This window comes from Egretta garzetta, unplaced genomic scaffold (assembly GCF_000687185.1).
Source record: "Egretta garzetta isolate BGI_Z169 unplaced genomic scaffold, ASM68718v1 scaffold641, whole genome shotgun sequence".
In the NCBI taxonomy this organism is placed as follows: Eukaryota; Metazoa; Chordata; class Aves; order Pelecaniformes; family Ardeidae; genus Egretta; species Egretta garzetta.
The window spans coordinates 405,356-413,909 of NW_009258758.1; positions in this window are offsets into that span (position 1 = coordinate 405,356).

Here is an 8,554-nt window from a genome sequence, read left to right on the forward strand (position 1 = left end):
TAGGTTTCACATTTTCAAAATCATTTTGATGCCTTACTCCAACTGAAATAAGGCATCAAAATAATCCAGCCACAACTGTGGCCGATCTCTTGCTTCTAGCCAAGGCACCAGGAAAGGCAAATAATTAATCCCAAACCCTGCCTGGTTTGGGACTATTATGCCTTTCCTCTAGGCACTTTTTTACCTTTACTGGATGTTCTTTCCTATCTGTGGTTTGGGGTTTTTGTTTCATTTTTCAGTTTGACTTACATAAGAAATGTCTTGTTCATCTATGGAAACACCTACAAATTTGGGGTCCAGGTCACCCATGAACAACCTGTATCTGTATGAAAACAGGAGATGAAGGCTCTCCTGGTGACAGGACCATTGCTGTTTGGCCCAGGATGAGGTACAGAAGTATTTTGTAGGAGAGAAAGGAGGAGTGTATGAGGCTCCTCGGCCCTGCAGTGCTGTTGACAGCCACGTGTGAGGGCTGACCCCCGCTGCTGGTGCAGAAAGGGAGATGGCAGTCACAGAAAATAGGACAGAACTCTGAAGTGTTTGGTGGAGCAGGACATTTTTCAGCTAGGGCCCAGACTGGGTGCTGCTGCCTAGTGTTTTGGTCTTTTACATCATTTTCAGAACCATGTTTGAATTTGGCTCCCTGCTGTTCTGAGGAAAGCTTTCGTGGTTGTACTTTACTGCTCACTCTGCAAACCAGTTTCGTCATGAGGAACATTACAATCTCACCTATGGGTGGTCGTCACCTTACAAGTATCGATTGACCTACACAGGAGGCCATGTCAGCACACCTTCAGCTGGTGAAAGGTGGCAGGTGGTGACTGCACCGTGCATCGCGAACACGCAGAAAACGAGTAGCTGAGGTTAAATTCCAGGAGCTCTGGATTCTAGTCCTGCCTGCACATCCGTGAGAGTGCTGTTTCCCTGGATTCAAAATCTCTTGGCATAACTCCCGGGAATCTGGACTACTTCCCATTCAGATTTTAAAAAGTCAATATTCATAAATATTCTTAAGGAAATGCCTGTTGAGTCTGTTACACTGTGGTACAAGACATTTCACTTAAATCTCAACATTTTAAGATATTTCTTTTAATGGGGAACCAGCTGGACAAGTAACGGTGAAATTGGCTGGCTTCCTTACGTACACAGCAGGTACAGCTTGGCTTCGAGGCAGCGTGAGATTTTCTGACTCCTTGTAACACTTCCCAGTAGGAGAGAAAAAGGTGATTCAGCCTCTCTGCTTTTTCATGCCAGGGCATTTCTGCTGAAAATGCTACCTAGTGAAGAGCTGATGTGATGGCTTACCTTAGGCCCGAGTCAATCATTTCACCACTGGTTCACTGAGCAGTTTTCAGATGTCCGGTTCTTTGGGGCAGCGTAGTGCAGTGCATGCATTTAACAAGTTACTACATTTCTTAATAACTTTGGAGCTCTTGCCAAACTTCTCGAAACTCAAGGCAAGGCTGTTGAATTTCTCAGAAATGATGATGTGCTGACTTAGACTCACCCCTCATATCTCATCAAAACTTTGTAAGAGGAGGAGAGCTGTTTAAAATTCTGTCTTTATCTTTCTCCCATGAAGACCTAGCACAGGAGATGCTGCATCAAGAGAAGGTGGCAAGGTGTTTATCTCTTGGAGGGGAGGAAAAAGCTGCAACTCCAGCAGCCTCCAGAGATCCGGGTAAGGATTAAGCCCCAAGGTATCTTTTATACCAGTCCCAGCCTCCTGTTTCAGTATGTGCAGCACCCAGCCATCATCCCAGCCGCTCCTCACCCCCAGCAGGTCTGCTCCCTCCATCAGAGCTACTCCCACACACTGGGTCGTACCAGCCTCCCTCCCTCTGACCCTGTCTCCCAGGTCATCCTCTTTCACGCATACCTCCTCAGACCACAATCTACCAAATTGTTACACAGCTTTTATTTCATTGGAAATAGGCTGGAGGGTAGAACAGCTCTGAGACTGTCTCAGCCACTTTTTGGCCCATAAATTTCACTATATTCAATGCTTGATATACACATCGCTATATTCGTTCCTCTAGTACCTCGAGGGAGGTGGTAACTATCTCATTTTAAGAGTAGGGAAGTGAGGGCAGGAAGCGAAACACATGATGGCTGGTAGGTGCTCAGGGCCTGGCTGCATGGAGAACTGTGTGTTTGTCAGGACTGGCGATGTTCCTGGGCGCCACCGCAGCGAGAGGACACGTGCTGTGCAGATCTGAAATCCCCCGAGGGAGGCATCCGTCGCCATACACGTGCCCAGATCTAATGCACCCTGCTGTGGTCTAATGACTCATCCTGTCTTGTGAATCCAGCGTCACAATCACTTTTCAGACAAACTTGGTGAACTGCATCTGAATGCATTTACAGTTTTGGACTAATCGAAATGACACTCTTTGGTGACTAAACAATGTGAAATAAAAACATCATTATCAATCTCGGTCATTCTCAGGAGAGACAAACCTAGCACATTCATGAGCAAAACACAGGGTGAGCTGCAGTGGTGTATCTTGCAATTCTGGTGCTGGCCTAAAGAGAAGCTGCTGGGAGGGATGCTTGGTCTGTTCTGGCACAGATGGAACTCAGGCGTGGAAATTTTACTCTGTTCTGCAGGAAATATTACAACAGGAAAACCCTGTTGTTGAAATTAGAATGAAATGAAACGACGTTCTGCAAAATAATTTTTTTCCCCTACTGTGTTGAAAATGCAATGATACATAGTGTGAATGTTTAGTTTACATAATACTTCATAATATTTTAGTTTTACTGACTTCATTTTCTGATGAAAAAAGATTTTTAAATTCTGCAAAAATGATGAGAAAAAGCACAGGCTTAAGGAGTTCATTGAATAAGACAGGAGGTTTGATCATTAAATCATAGATTTAACTGCAATTCTCAGTGCCCTTAGTGAAATTAGGCATATTTCCTTCCAAAAATCTACTATTCTGCCCATGGATAAACCCTATACTATGGGTAACACTTCATAAACTTGAGGTTAGTTTATGTTTAGACTTCTGTAACAATAATCTGACTAATATTAGGGATAATATCAATATTTTAAACAAAGTCCCTTTTTTTTACTCATACCATTGTTTAATTTCATAGTTCTTTGGGAAATTGCAGAAACCAGTTTCCTTTTTTTCAGATAAAACTCCTGTCACACATTGCAGTACTTTGCTACTGTAACCATCATGAATTAATATTCATGATGGCATAGACTTACTGGCATACTGATAATGGATGTAGACTTTTATTTATAATAAAGAATATTGCAATGTTGCTCAGCTAGTATGCAACAGGATAGTTGCCAGAAGAATGATTTGAAGATTTCTCAGGCATGGAGACAGGATCAAATCTGTGGTTAAGCAGGGTGGCCTATGATTTCATCCAAAATTAGATTATTTGAAGCAAAGTTAAAACAAAGAAAGAAATCCCAAAATAACTCTCTTCTCTGCAAACAAAGCCAAGCCAGACTCCTTACTTGACAGTTACCTGTTGATCCCACAACCTGCTCAGAAGTTTCTTCTTAAATACTGTCTCCTACTGATTTATTTCTCTTCTAGAGGACAATAGTTCTGGAAGGACCTCTGACAGCTCATGCCTATCATTCTATTTTGAGTTGATAGTGACAATGGATATGAAGACTGTTGTTTTTGAAATAAATTGGGTTTTACTGTGCTTGTACCATGATATGGCAAACAGAAGGGACTGACAAGCCAGCTCTGTACCGCTTACCCTTTTAGCATTCTCTATAATTTCTCAACTTTTGCCTTTAGTTTCTAAAAAAACAGTTTCCTGGTAAGAAAATCTCTTCATCTTTTATTAAAGACTGTTTCATCTGTGAACTGCCATGTTTCTGCTGCGTCTCTTTTTAACCATGATAAGTAACTAGAACCGAGTGTACAGCTCAAAGGTAGTAACTGTTATCAGTATGTTATGGCATTACATTCATTTCAAGGTGTTCTCTGTTCGACTCCCACTGAGCTCCAAATTTTGCTGACCTTGGACTCTGCAATAACATCCACATAGTTGGATATTATTTTGCCTGAAGAAAACTTAGAGACCACTAGTGTATTTGTAAAGTTATGAGGGGGGGTTTAAAGATGTGTGTTCATTTTGTTAACTGAGAAGTAGTCTTATCAGAAGACTTATGGCACCTAGATAAATGAGGAATGGCGGTCCCGAGCTTTATAATTGTCTCTTGTGCAGACAACGGCGCTGTGGGTCCCACCGCTTTGGTTGTGTACAGCTCTTTGCCATGCAGAGCACTGTAATTAAAACAAAATTCCCAGAGTTATCAGTCAGGAGTGCTTTATTATCACAGAATGGGATGAGAAAACTGAATAGGCTGTGAAGAGCAACCAATGCTTGCTATGGTGGCATTCCCTTTCTGTCTCTGGCTGGAGGGGATTTGTAGCGTGGATTTCATGTTTGAGAGCAATTCTGTTCTGGGAGGGAACTAAGGTACTTTTTACCTCCCAAATCAGTGGTGAGCTATTTTCTTCCTGTACACCAGATACCTGCCATAGCTAGTAGGCAGATGATAGAGAAAGGAATTTAATCCCATTTGCTTTATGCTGGACAACTGAAAGGTAAAAAAGGGAATTTAAAAAAGGTTTTTTTTAAAAAAAAATAAAAGCATGTAGGGCTTCACAATAACTGTTGCTCTACTTAGCACATTGATGTATGTATCCTGTTCAGGAATGCAGGCCCAGGGTCAAGTTAGGTAAGACTGGACATTTGAAGTGTTCATGGAAGGGTAGGATATCCAAATTCCTTGTTTTCTTTCCACTGACAGCAAAGGGAGGCTAGGATGATGGTACTGCTGTCTTAGGAGTTGTGTAGGTGGGCTTAACACATTTGGGTATTCAGAGGAGGGTTTTTTTGTGGGATTTAAAGTAATTACAGAACAATGAATCTACTTTCTTGGCAGTGCTTTACCATTTTGTTTTTTTTTTTTCTCACCAGTGGTCAAAATTTCTTGTTGAGATAATGGTATTTTAAAACCAGTGCTGAACTGGATCCTACTTATGCACTGTTTTGTTCACTGTTCCTATTAGCTGTCTCATTTCTACATGTTTGCAGAAGTCAACAGGATGAGCTTAAGCCTTGCAAAGCAAGGGATGAGACGAAAAAATGCTGGAAGTTTTCATAACCCTTCTTTCTACTAGCTTCTGTATGGAGGAAAGGTGCCTGAGTCAGCCTTAGCTACAGCTGAAGTCAGCTCTGGTGGCTGTTGGTCAGCATCCATAAGTTTGTTTCTTGGCTCTTTTAGTTCATATGCAACAGTGCTATAATTTTTCCCCAATTTACATTTAGTTTGCCTGTCATCCAAAATTCTTAGAGAAAATTCAAGATTTCTGTCCATTTCATTGGATTTTTCTCTTAGCTTTTAATTCCTTTTGACCCCTGAAAGATTCTGGTTTAGATATAGCTAAGTTCTCTGTCTCCTATATATTAATTAGAATGTAGAGAATAGTAAAATTCTTAAAATGATCTTCATAAATATTTTTTTAGTCTGTCTGTTGTGGTTTAACCCCAGCCAGCAGCTAAGCCCCATGCAGCCGCTCGCTCACTCCCCTGCAGCAGGACAGGGGAGAGAATCAGAAGGGTAAAAGTGAGGAAAACTTGTGGGTTGAGATAAAGGCAGTTAACTAGGTAAAGCAAAAAGATGCATGTACAAGCAAAGCAAAATAAAGAATTCATTCACTGCTTCTCATCGCCAAGCAGGTGTTCAACTTCTTCCCAAAGAAAGCAGGGCCTTGGGAAGAGAGATGCTGTAATTCTGAGTGTCCCCCCTTCCTCCTCCTCCTTTCCCCAGCTTTACATGCTAAGCATGATGTCATATGATATGGAATATCCCTTTGGTTGGTTGGTGTCAGCTCTCCCAGATGTGTCACCTGCACATTTTGTTCTTGAGAATGTGTTTATTATATATGACTATGCAAACATTAGAAATGTATAGAAAACTGCTGAATGTCACCTGAGAGATACAGGTTCCCACATGAAACATTAAAAACCATCTTGGATGCAAATGAGAAAGAGCTGATAATAATCCAGTTGTTTTGCAACAACACAAACAAAACAGGCATATTATGTTTCAGGTCTGGATATGATTTCATTTAGACTGAACTTTCCATCTTCCTGTTGACTATCAAAGTCAAGGGCCACTGTGACTTCAGGATTTCATGGTATTTTGCCAGGAAGAGTCACCAGTTGCAAGTACTGGATGTGCCAGAAGCAGAGAGGGTCCGACCTGTTTCAAAGGAATTTAGGCCTTTCTGTTCCAAAAGTAAATGGCAGCTGGCTTGCTACCCACAGAGAGAGACGCAAACATATGTCTATCTAGGGCATGTATCCTGTCATTAGTTATTTAGCAGATTGGACTTCTGGTAACTATTTGCCTACAAATCACTATAGCCTGAGACTTTCCCGAATCCTTTTGTCTCCAAAGAGAGAAAATATTTCCCTTGGACTATATCAGATCAGAATATATGAACCATGTATTTGCATGATGATTCCCAAAGAGCAAGCCAGATCTAGACTTAATTGTTGAGGAGCATGCTGCAGATGAGACATGGAGGCTATGTGAACAAGCTCATGGAGACCTGTGCTGCTCTAGACAGGATGTATTTACATATATATATATATACACCCCCCCCCCCCCACACACACACTCAAAGTGGCTTTGAAGCAGCAGTATCTCCAGTGTGTGCAAGGGACAATGAGAAGGCAGCAGATCAGGAGGGGAGCTAATTTGGTGAGGCACAGATCACAAGAAAGGCTAGAATACTTGTCTTGGAGGTAGCTCTTATGATGTCTCATTTTGGCAGAGCTAACTTGAAATTTAGATCAGGTTGCTCAGCTCCTTGTTCAGTTCAGTTTTGAGAATCTCTAAGAATGGCCTAATACCATTCTATCACTTCAGAGTATAGCTCATTCCTGGTACATCCACTGACTGCCAAATAGGTATAACTACTCATCTACTTACTTCCATTTTTCTGCCTATTTTTGTGACACACATATGCACTTAAGTTATGTGCATCCCTCTTTGCTATTTGAATCATCTGGGTTTAATCTAAAGACTTTTGTGTAAGTTGTACTTACTTACATTGAGACTGAACTTCACACAGTGTCTCCCTTCTCTGATTATCTTGGGCCAAAAGAATACCATGAATTCCCAAAATTTCAGTGATGGTCTTACAAATAACATCATTCTGTTGGGGAAGCAGTATTATTCTCCATCTTCTGACTTGTTCCTTCTAGCACTAGATGCTTTCCTAGGCTTCCAGGTGTTGCTAACTGCTAGTAAAATAAATATATAAACAAATATTAAGGAGACTTAGGAAAATATTTTTTCTTCCTCCTCTAAAAACACCTTTCAGACATGCTTTGAATGCCTGAATCTTTTGAAGGTGATAGTGCCAGAATATGAAGGAATTCTTAACTTCTGAATTGTACTATGTTAGAGTTAGCTATAATCTCCTCAGTGCAAGCATTCGGATCTTTTAGCTGTTCAGCGTAAAGGCCACTGCAAACAGAGAATAATAAATATCTGCCATATACTGCAGCAAGAGATGAAGCTTCCCAGATGAGAATTCATCAACGTAACGATAAAGAACACTGCCAATTATTACTGAAATACTTCCCACCTCCAGCCCCTGGGCCAGGCTGTTCCTGACCTTCACATGGGTCACAGATGTGAAGGGAAATTATGAAGCACTTCCTCTTCACTCCCTGCACGTAGTCCACAGGAGGGCCCAGCACAGCTGAAGTGCCTGGCTGGAATCCCTTCCAATGTTAATGGGAGTTTTCATCATGGACTTCAAATGAGCTTGACTTCATCTCCATTGCTGCTTCTCCTCTAATGAAATTGTCAAAGCTTCTCACTCTGGCCTGTTTCCTTCACATTGGTGTTTCCCTGGACATGCTCTACTTTTCTACCCAGAACTTCTAGCAAGGAGGCTTTCAAAGATTTTCAATATTTACCAGAGATTTCTGAGTGCATGACAATACAGGTAGAGCTGCGGTTCAACATGCTTCACATACGGCAGGTTTGATGCTTTTCAAATTTGTGTATGCTATATCACAAAGCTCACTAAATCTGATGCGTTACAAAAGTATGTGTAAACCAGCAGTAAGACTGTGGTATTCCATCCATTTGGGACCCTTCACACCAGATATTGATAATGGCCTCTAAGGAATAACATGCTGCTCCACTCAAAAAAAAGCACACTGGGAGGTCTGCTAGCCAGCACAGCAAGAAGCCATAAGAACCTCAAGGCAGACTGTGCTGTAAAGGCAGCTGTTCAGAAAGATTATTTAATTCCATGTTAGGTGCTTCAGCTTGTGAAAACCCAGCTAGCAAGCAGGGTTCTGGTTTTCTCACACTCTGATGCATGAGCAAGACTTGAATCCTGTTAACAGCAGATACCACAGCCAGATAAATAAATAAATAAATAAACAAACAAATAAATAAATAAAAACCGGTTGAATTTCATTTATTGGATCTCAGAAAATGCCTCGTTAGAGTTTTTAAGCCTCCTCTCCTCCTCTC